A 10,671-nucleotide genomic window follows, 5' to 3' on the forward strand; every position below is an offset into this window, starting at 1 on the left:
CTGGAACTGGAGTTAAGGATGGTAGCCACCATGTAGGTGCTGGGAATCGAACCCAGGTCCTCTGCAAAAGCAGTCAGTGCTCTTAACCGCTAAGCCATCTCTCCAGCCCTTTTAAACATTGTAAATCTCAACTCAATCTCAATCTCATTTATCTTTAATATCTAAACATGTGATTCACTTGGATATTGTTTGTCCTCCCCACCCCACCGCCTTTGCTAATGATCAAATACATTTGTCAGCAGTATCTTGGGAATTCAATGAAATATATGCATATGTAGATCAAAGTTTTTGACCACTGAAGTCCATAGGGATGTTAAGGTAGATTATAATTGACAGAGAATTTCTCAAACCAAAATAACAAAAAGCTATTTAAAGTTTTACATTAGTATGAAGATATCCCAGAACACATATCTATGATCTTGAAAATTATAAAGTTGATCCTGTATTTATTTTTAGCTACCAAATTTAAAAGTGCCTTCACTATAATCCTTATTTTAGAAAGTATTTTGAAAGTAATCAAAAGTAGAAGGGACACATTTTAATTCTTGATGGAACAAAACAAAATAATCTTAAAAAGACAAGAATTTGCTTGTTAGTCACTACTTGACAGCCAAGAACATGAGTTGAACAGTTCAAAGAAAAAAATGGAGGCTCATGCTGAGCCTCATCAGGGTTTACAAGAGAAACAGAAAAGCCATTCCTATTTATGCAACATTATATCAGTATTTAGCATAATTTAGTTAGACACAAATACAGATCTTCTTATTTTCCTTTTCTGAAAAGCTTCTATATTGTTTAAATATCATGTTGGATTAGGCTGTAGCACTATCTAAATTGGATAAGTGGTTCTACAATACTGTGACTGAAGCTAGGCTGCCAAGCAAGTGCCGACTCAGCACGATGTTTGAATAGTTGGTAAATGAGGTTTCTACATTCTGGTGTCTAAAATGAAGGCACTTGCTTCACAAGGATTATCTCAGAATTATGTGTCTATTACAATACTGACATTATAGAAAATACTTTGATGCATGTTAAGAGAAAAGGCAAATATTTTTTTAATTACTTGTTTAAAGGGAAATGATTGACTATACTGTTAGTATAAGAATATACTTCTTGATATGGAAATGGCGTAGTAAGGGGGTTACAGAGAAGCCATGTTCTTTACTTTCTAAAACCCTGTTCTTAATCAAGTACTTAAAAATAACAAGTATAGGAAACACACAATTCATGTTCTTCTTGATGAAAAAAAGAAAACTTTCCTGAAGTTCGGAGACCATTTCTATCTACAAAGAAAGTGTTCTGATCAAAACATTGATAATAAAATTCTTTTAATCCCAGCACTCAGGAAGTAGAGGTATGCAGATCTCTGTAAGATTGAGAACAGTCTAATCTACATAGTGACAGAGTTCCAGACGAGATAGGGCTATAGGAGACTCTCAAAAAGACCAAACAAACAAAACAAAACCAGGAGGTATCATTAAATCCTGTTAGTGAATTACTGATTATGCAAGCCCTTGTGTCAGGGACTCAGTAACAGAGGGTGTGTCTGACCCACATGCTTCAGTAGATAGGAAATGTCACTTTTTTGTACTAACCTGCAGCTAGCTGTGGAGGAGTTAGATTGTGGAAAGGGAGAATCAAAGTGTTTCCTGTTATCCCAACTTGACATATGCACATCTCTAGAAGGCATAAAATGTAGCTGTCAGGATCATGACATAAAAAGAAACATAATTCATGAATCCACAGCAAATGTTGAAGTATGCTAAAGTACTGTGTCTTTTCTGAAAGTATAAATATACAAATCTTTCACCAAGAGAGAAACTGGAAAATGGAGATAAACTGCAGTATCTTCTCAAAGGAATGTTCTACTGTGTCCTCTCCCTGTACCTATGTGATGATGTCTAAAATGTGTGATAACTTCTGTAATGTACTGAAATCTGCTATTCAAATCTTGAATTCATGAGTGATAGCTTGTGCTTTTGCAGATAGGAAAAAAATAGCTATTGAGGGATTAACTGCTCAGGGACAACTTGTTAAAGCAACACACCTTGTATTGTTCCTCTCAGTTTCACCTCTCAGACTTATAGAAAATCATCATAAGAAAGAAGAAGTTTTATCAGCACACATATAAACTCCTGTAAGGAGCCAACTACTGGCTGGATCTCCTTCCTCTCATTAATTGGTGCTGAGATTCCAAATCTGTCCGTTCTTCTCCAGGACCTTTCTGGGTACCAGTGCAATTGGTAAAGTTGTACCATGAGATGGCACAGAAGACAGCAACCTGAAAAAAGTGAGTGACCCTCTCCTTAATTTCAGCTGCGTGAATAACCACCTTGTTTGCAGGGGTACCTACTTTGTTCCTATGCTTTCTCAAAGTGCTGCCTTGTCTCTGTCACCTTTTCTGGAGGATTGCCCAAAATGAAATGATGTTGATTGATGTTGCTCCTCCAGCATACTCATCCTAACCAGCAGACCATCAGTGACAACCCTGCTGGGCATACCTCTTCTATAATAAAAGAAGTAAGAGGAAACTTTGGGATTGTCTTTTCTGGATATGCCTTCTCTTACAAGGAGGAATTTTAACCTAACCTCATAACCAAAGTTAATCTTATGTTTTGAAATCATTTAACACTACCTGTTCAATCTACCTCCTATTGTAAAATCAGATTATATAAATCTAGGTAGTTTTCAGGAAAACATTGTAAACAGTTTAGGCTTTAGGCTCCTCCTATAATCAACTTTTACTAGCTAAACTAAACAAATAGCTTTAATCTTAGATTATGTTCTTTATTTCCCCCACATGACCCTTCCTTGCCACTGACTCAGAATAATGTGTGGAGTGTGTGTGTGTGTGTGTGTGTGTGTGTGTGTGTGTGTTGAAAATACCAGCTCTGAAAAGCAGTGACATTGAAAGGAATGAATTATCCCTAGTTTATGTTGCATTCAGCAGATAGGGTTAGACTGATAACATCTGTTTGTGGTCCTGTATGCTGCTAGGGGTCAGTCAGAGTCAGAAAAGGCCAATTCTTGCTTGATAAGACAAGGTTCAATATTTCATTTCTCATATCAAGCTGGATCTATTATTTAAATAGAGTACACCCCTCGGTTGAAAGAAAAGTTCTGAGAGAAATCACAAACAACAGTTTGAGAACAGATCAAGCTCACTATTTCTTTAAATGACTCCAAGAATCAGGTTGTCTTCAATAGGCAATGCTCCATTGTAGTATCCACCACATTGTGGTGCCTTAGGGGAGAAAGAGACTCTTTACTTCAAAATCACAGATTGGTGCCAGGAGAAGCCTGAGGGTGAAGGGAATTATAGGCTGTCCCAAGTCATATATGTCATAAGTCATGTGACCATGAGCACAAGGCTTTTCTTGAGAGCTCCAGCTGGTATGCTATTTCTTGGTTCACTTTCTGCTTTCAGCTGCTTATTTACCAATCCTAATCTGCCCTTTTCATTTGTTTTAACTTTAACCCTTGCCTGTTTCATTTAACTGTGGAGAACTCCTCATCTCTTGAATCTTGTATACATGCATAGAAACTAATGATTTTACTTAAATGGACTGTAGTTAATGCTTCATTGAAATAAATCTATGAACTTCAAAATGTTATTCAGAAAAAATTGCCCCTCATACCCAAACCATGGGATACTTGATTCAGAATCTTGGGGGGAAAAATTAGTGACCAATGAAGCTGATGCTTAGAAATAGTTGAGGTGAAGCATTTAACTCATTGGAACCAAGTTATACTAGATATGCAAAGAGGGGAGTAAAAAGGGAACTTCAAAAAAAAAAATCCCACCTCTTAGTGATTCTCATTCACCTCTTCCCTCCTAATTTTCTTTCTTTTGACCCAGCACTTTCTCCCATGCAAGGAAAGAGCAGCAACAAGAGGGGACAAGTAGCCTCCAAATAAATGAGTAAGAGAAACCATCTAAGGGAAAAATGAAAGTTCAAGATATTCTGTAACTTATCATTGGAAGTTGGCTTAGTGCCCTGATACATGAGGACCAATATTTACTCCAGAGGTTTTTTGAATGATGGATTCAAAAAATACAGGTTAAAATCATTCAGGCAAAATAGAAAACATTCATAAATGTCACAGGGTGGTAAAGAATCACATTGGTAAGAGTGAATAAACTTGAATAGGTTCCACGTTCTTTATGATCACTAATAAAGAAGGATGAGATACAGGAAACAGGTCTCATCAATGAGAAAAGCATCCAATCTGACAAGGCCTTTTCTTTGTTGTTGCTCAGAAGGAGAGGAAGATGAGGATACTCTGGACAACTAGTCAAGGGAAATCTGGCACAGGTTCCATTGTATATTCTTTTGCCTTACAGAGCAGTAACAAACTCCTATCCTCTACCCCTTTGACCCGGATCTCAAAGAAAAAATGCCTGATGGTTTTCTGCACTCAAGTCCAGCCTAGAGTTAATTTGGAGGGTAAAATAATGACCTCTAGTGGGAAATATTAATCAGAGTGTTATATTATCCTACAACTTGATCTCTTTATAGAAGGGAGGGTACTTAGTACATTTTTTAGATTGCCTCCATTTACAGACAAAAGCTATCTGAATATGTGAGGGACAAACCCTTAATAAGTAAACAGGGTCCCTGAGGAATAATAAAGACGACACACTTCTGCCTTCTTTTTGACCTGAGACAAAGCCTCCAGGCTCTCCCTCAATCTCACAGGGTTCTTTTTCTGGCCAACTAGTTCAAACAAGATAAGACTGAGATCAGGCTTGGCCATCTCATCATTACATCCTTCTCCTCTTTGTTTAAACTGACCAGTCCAAAATTAGGAGAGGGAAACCTGCCCCATACCAGCAAGAACACTTAAAAGGTGCAAGCCTTCTTGAGGGTTTTGGATTTTTGCTTTTTAAATTCCTCTCTCCATTTGTGGAGATCTCTCTCTCTCTCTCTCTCTCTCTCTCTCTCTCTCTCTCTCCCCCCCCGTGTGATGATACGTGATTCTTCATTTTTTAAAAAAAATAAAGTCTTTGTAATCTCTGAGTTTTTCCCCGTCTTTACATTCTTTAATTAACTGGAAAAAAAATGAACTTGACCACTAGATGGTGACCATCCAAGACTCTAGACTGGTAATTCCAAATGTGATTATAAGCTTTTGAGTATCTGGTCACCCCAAATATATAGCTAGAGAGAATCTCAGGTTAGACAATGGTAAAAGTAGATACTTCTGTAGCATTGAGTCTTATGATTAACCTTTTTTAAAATCAAGTATTGGGCCACTTTTCAATTCCAATTCCCAATGCAAGACTCAACAAATCACTGATCTCTACAGGTTTTGAGGACAAATGCTTTGGTCTAACCAGTTGTCCCTGGACACAACAGCATGTCTCCTGTCCAGTGTAAACAATTGGGTTGCATTTTAAAGATAAACAAATGCCTTCTATAAATACATTATATTGGTAAACTGTCATCCACTGTTTGAGCTCACAGAAAAGCTGGCTTTGGAGATGGGATTTTGCCCTCCCACTTCAGATCCAAGCATGAATATCTCAAAGCATACTTCAAATCCCCTTTCCTGAATCAGGTTAGCCCTTGACTCTGGGACATGGAGGAAGACAGTAAAACAGTCCAGAAATAAAAGTTCTTTGCCCTTGAGAACACCTAAGGGATAAAAAACTTGCAACAGAAGTTGCTATTATTTATATCATGATATAAAGTTGTCTATAGTAAAAGAAAATAATGGGGATGCTCTATTTTGTCATGAGCCATGTGCTCTGGTATAAACCTCTCGTTAAAGTTTCATTCTCCCTGGCTATAGGAGAAACAAAGCAAATTCACCTGTAGGCTTGCCATACACAAAAAAAATAAGAACAGCTTGTCAGATCCCTCCTTAGCCCCAGGACAAAAGAAGATATTTTTTATTACTAATGAGAATTATATAAGATTATATTTATCTATAACTGCAGATATAAAATTAAACGTAATAGGAGAAATTTTAAAGATTTTCACTGACTTGTGGGGCCCTTCCAACAAAATATTTCAGCTTAATCTTCGATAAATCAAGTTGGATTATGAAAGGAATTTTTTTTGCCTAGATGTTACTGAGCTTATACTGATTAAATTCATATTGTTGTTTATTCTCCGTTACTGCAAGAAATTCTGACTTTAACTTAATTTTTCAAAACTGATTTATTGCTCCTTTTACAACTCCTCACCCATGTATTGTAAGAAAGCCCAATAAAACAGGTTATTCTCTAGGGTAAATTTTGATTGACTCAAATATTGGTTTGTCACTAGAGACTCATGAAGAGGGGATAGACATTGCTTTGTAACCCAAGCAGCAATAAAATTCCAGATGATAAATTTGTTATGCTGGTATTATATCTCATGACATTATTATTGATAGTCAAAAACTGGTAGAAAATAATAGTCAAAACTGGTAGAAAATAATAGAAGGCTGGAAAAATGCAACTATTTTTAGCAAAGGACGTACTGGATGGAAATGTAGAAAAATTTTGCAAGTTATAAAAGCGTAAGTAAATTATTTTAGGTACTTAAAAAATGAGACATAAAATGATGTATATGATTAAAAAATTTCTAAAGTCAAACTTCAACCAAATCTCAACTTAAAGCAATGAAATTATTGATCTACTCTTGCTAACAATTATAACAAGTAGCTTAAAAAGCAAATTATGTGTCTAAGCAAGGTTTATTTAAGAGTGTTTAATTTTTGCTCAAGCTATTACACTGTGGTTAAAGTACCATTTTGATGTAATTGATCTTCTGGGTATTCAAAAATCATACATGGAATTCATGCTCCTGCCTTTGTCCATCAGAAATACCATGATGCTGTTATTGATTTTTAAAGATTGCCTTTTTACTATCCTTCATACCCTAACAACAAACAATTGCTTTTTCTGGCTCCTGCTGACCCAGAACAGCATTCCAAACTACAAATACACAGTGGCCCGCGTCAGGACCTTCCGTTTTGTGCCGGTGAAGGAGAAAGGTGCCCACTTACCAGAAGAACATCAAGGTTGTCAGCAAAATCGAGAATCATAAAGGAGTTCACATGTTTGAACAGATCCTAGAGGCCAATGATGGTATCATGGTGGCCCATGGTGATTTAAGCATTACGATTCCTGCTGAAAAGATCTTCCTTGCTCAGAATGTGATGATTGGTCTATGCATCCGAGCTGGGAAGCCTGTCATTTGTGCCACACAGATGCTGGAGAGCATGATCAAGAAGCCCCACCCCACCTAGCTGTGGGCAGTGAAGTGGCCAGTGCTGTCCTGGATGGAGCTGACTGCATCATGCTCTCTGGAGAAACAGCCAAAGGAGACTATTCTCTGGAAGCTGTTCGCATGCAGCACCTGATTGCCTGTGAGGCAGAGGCTGTCATTTACCACTTGGAATTGCTTGAGGAACTCTGCCACCTGGCGTCCATTACCAGCTACCCCACGGAAGCAGGAGTGCTCACCAGTGCTCACAATACTGCCCACATGCTCCCATATTGCTGTGACACATAATCCCCAGACAGCTCACCAGGCCCATCTGTACCGTGGCATCTTCCCTGTGCTGTGTAAGGATGCAGTCCAGGAGGCCTGGGCTGAGGATGTAGACCTGCAGGTGAACTTGGCCATGAATATTGGCAAGACTCGAGGCTTTTTCAAGAAGGGAGAGGTTGTCACTGTGCTGACTGGGTGGCGCCCTGGCTCTGGCTTCACCAACACCTGCATGCAGTGCCAGTGCCATGATGGTCCACTGGAGCCCCTCTTCCAGCTCCTGTCCCATTCCCCTCCCACAACCTATCCACTAAGCCAGAAACGCTTATAGTGCTCACTCTGGGCTTTAGAGTGGCACTGGAGGGCTGGGACACCAGGAAAAGTTAATGCCTCTGTGAAACGTGTCACAGAGTCCAGCTGACCAGGAATGCAGGATTGGAGGCCCTCTGAGGTTATCACAAGAGGGCAGCAACATCTCTGTGTACTTTGTTCCTGTAGAAAGTATTGTCCAGAGGACTCCCAGGCCCTGGCCTAGAGTTAGGAGAAAGCAGTCAGCAAGGGTAGAGGCCTAAGGCACAGGGCCAAGGCTCCAGTGTAGATAGCCTTTGGCCCAGGCACATACCTGCTTTCCAACAGCCTTAGCCACCCCATTCCTCCTTGTGCTCTGGGCTGTTCTGTTCCTCCACTCTGCTCAGCTGTTGATGCAAACACTCCACCTGCCACCTTCCATTTTCCCAGCTACTGCAACCATCTCCAGGCCTGTTGCTATAAAGCCAACCTGTGTGTCAATAAACAACAGCTGAAAAGAAAAAAAACTACAAACATATTATTAATCTAATTCTACCAAATTCAATGTCATTGATTTCAGAACTTGTATTTTCACAACATATACATTATTCTGGGCCAGGGGCCAGGAAGGGTCCTGAAGTGGAAATAAGGAACATACTCTAAGATTAAAGCTATTTATTGAGTTTAGCTTGTAAATATTTATGACAAGAGGAGCCCAAAGCTTGGTAAGATTGTTTACATTGTTTCCCTAAAGACTATCTATATTTAAATAAGTTAATTTTCCAGTAGGAAGGCAGAATGAATAGAAATGTTAAATGATCTCAAAACAGAAGATTAACTTTGGTTGCAAGGCTAGGTAAAATTCCCATTTGTAAAAGGAGGTATTCCCAGAAAAGTCATTTCTAAAATGTATGTCCAATATTTTATGCCTAATAAATCTTAGTGTGAATGAATTAATTGTAAACAACCATACATTTTAAGCAATGGTCTAGGAAATAAAAAAACACAAATATGATAAAATTGTTGCGGTGGTTGGCATTCTCAAATTCTCTCTGAGTATATACACAGTAAGAAAAAATGTGAAGCGTACTGTGAAATATTTAATCACCATATATTCAAGGTGTAAGAATTGGTTCATTTATTTAGAGAAGTCAGTAGTACTTAGCCAAGGAGGTAATTTTTTAAATGCCTATTATGAATAATTTATATTTAACCTGTACTGTTTTATATTCATCATGGTTGGTTTTCAGTGTTTCATAAGGTCCTCTTTCTTCCAGCTACATTATTTATGTTAAGATAGGATTTACTTCCTTGAATACACTATTTCAATGATTGATTGATTTTGTATTGGTGGGGGTTCTTTACTGTTGGATAGCTTTAGTTGTCAACCTGATACACCTGGGTAAAGGAAGCCTCAATTAGGGAATTGCCTCCATTGGCTTGGCCTCTGGCCATGTCTGTAGAACATTTTCTTGATTGTTGAGTGATGTGGGAGAACCCAACCCACAGTGGATGGTGCCACCCCTGGGTAGATGGTCCTGTGTTGCATAAAAAAGCAGGTTGAGGGGTTGGGAATTTAGCTCAGTGGTAGAGCGCTTGCCTAGCAAGTGCAAGGCCCTGGGTTCAGGCCTCAGCTCCGGGGGGGGGGTAGGTTGAACAGGGGCCAGGGGAAGAAGGCAGTAAGCAGAGTTCCTCAATGGCCTGTGCCTTATCTCCTGCCTCTAGGTTCCTGCTCAGGGTTTCTACCTGGGGATTTCTCAGTGGTGAACTGTGACCTGGGAGATATAAGCTGAATAAACTCTTTCCTCTTCAATTTGGTATTGGTCACAGTGTTTTTTTCACAGCAATTGAAGGCAGACTAGAATATATGCCATACTGTGAGTATGGAGTTGAGAGGACAACTTTGAGGAATCTGTCTTTCCTTCTATCATGTGGGATACAATGATGGAACTCAGGCTCGGTGGCACATACCTTTACCCACTGAGCCACTTCAAAGAAATTTTTTTTGTAAACCATTAAAATTACTAATATAGTTGACATATTCCAATTTTTTTTGGAACTTCTATTCCTCTGAGTAGCAGAAGGCTTACAGCAGGTGCACACTTGTTATTTTAATGAGTCCATATTTGAATTATAGCTTGGTTGTGTGGGAATAGTGATTGACGCAGCCACTATTTGAGTCTGGGTGCCTCACATTACCCACAGCCTGGCACACTGCCTAGTGTCTTTTAAGTGTTACATCATCAATAACTCTTATGCTATGAAAGAAAATGTTTCACTTCCTCTAAGCATGCTAATAATAAAATGATATATATATAAGAGCATATTTTACTATAATAGTCAAATTGTCCTTAATAACATCATAGATTTTACCTTGCATTTAATTTTGTTTAGAGATAACACCTCATTTTCTAGCTTGGATTAATGAAAAAGCTACCGCACTTGCCCTATCCTGTATTTATTGAATGAATTATTCTGTGGAAATCATCCCTTAATATGTTCACTTGTATCTTATGATCTTATAGTGGACATTATGTATTAAAATATTATGAGCAAACTGGAGCAGTAATATTATTTCTTTTGTGAAGTGTCTCAAACCATAAGGAATCTATTAGAATATTATTGCTAAATTGATAAGATAAAAGCAGAAATATCTTTATATTGATAATTGCCTTTAAGAATTTTCATAAATGATTACAATGATCATTAAATATTGTCTTGCCAAGAACTAATTGTTTTAACCCTAACCCTAAGCCTAACCCTAACCCAATTGAAAGATGGGCTGAGGAGCTGAACAGAAAGTTTTCAAAAGAAGAAGTAAAGATGGCTATGAAACATCTCAAAAGATGTTCAACATCACTAATAATCAGGGAAATGCAAATTAAAACCACTTTAAGAT

At 38.2% G+C, this 10,671-nt stretch overlaps 1 pseudogene; it reads left to right on the forward strand.

Annotated features, from left to right (window-relative positions):
* Window positions 1-4,098: 4,098 nt before the first annotated feature.
* On the forward strand, window positions 4,099-7,815 carry LOC103735131 (annotated as a pseudogene).
* The last annotated feature ends 2,856 nt before the right edge of the window (window positions 7,816-10,671 follow it).

Source organism: Nannospalax galili, unplaced genomic scaffold (genome assembly GCF_000622305.1).
Source record: "Nannospalax galili isolate Female #2095 unplaced genomic scaffold, S.galili_v1.0 scaffold597, whole genome shotgun sequence".
In the NCBI taxonomy this organism is placed as follows: domain Eukaryota; kingdom Metazoa; phylum Chordata; class Mammalia; order Rodentia; family Spalacidae; genus Nannospalax; species Nannospalax galili.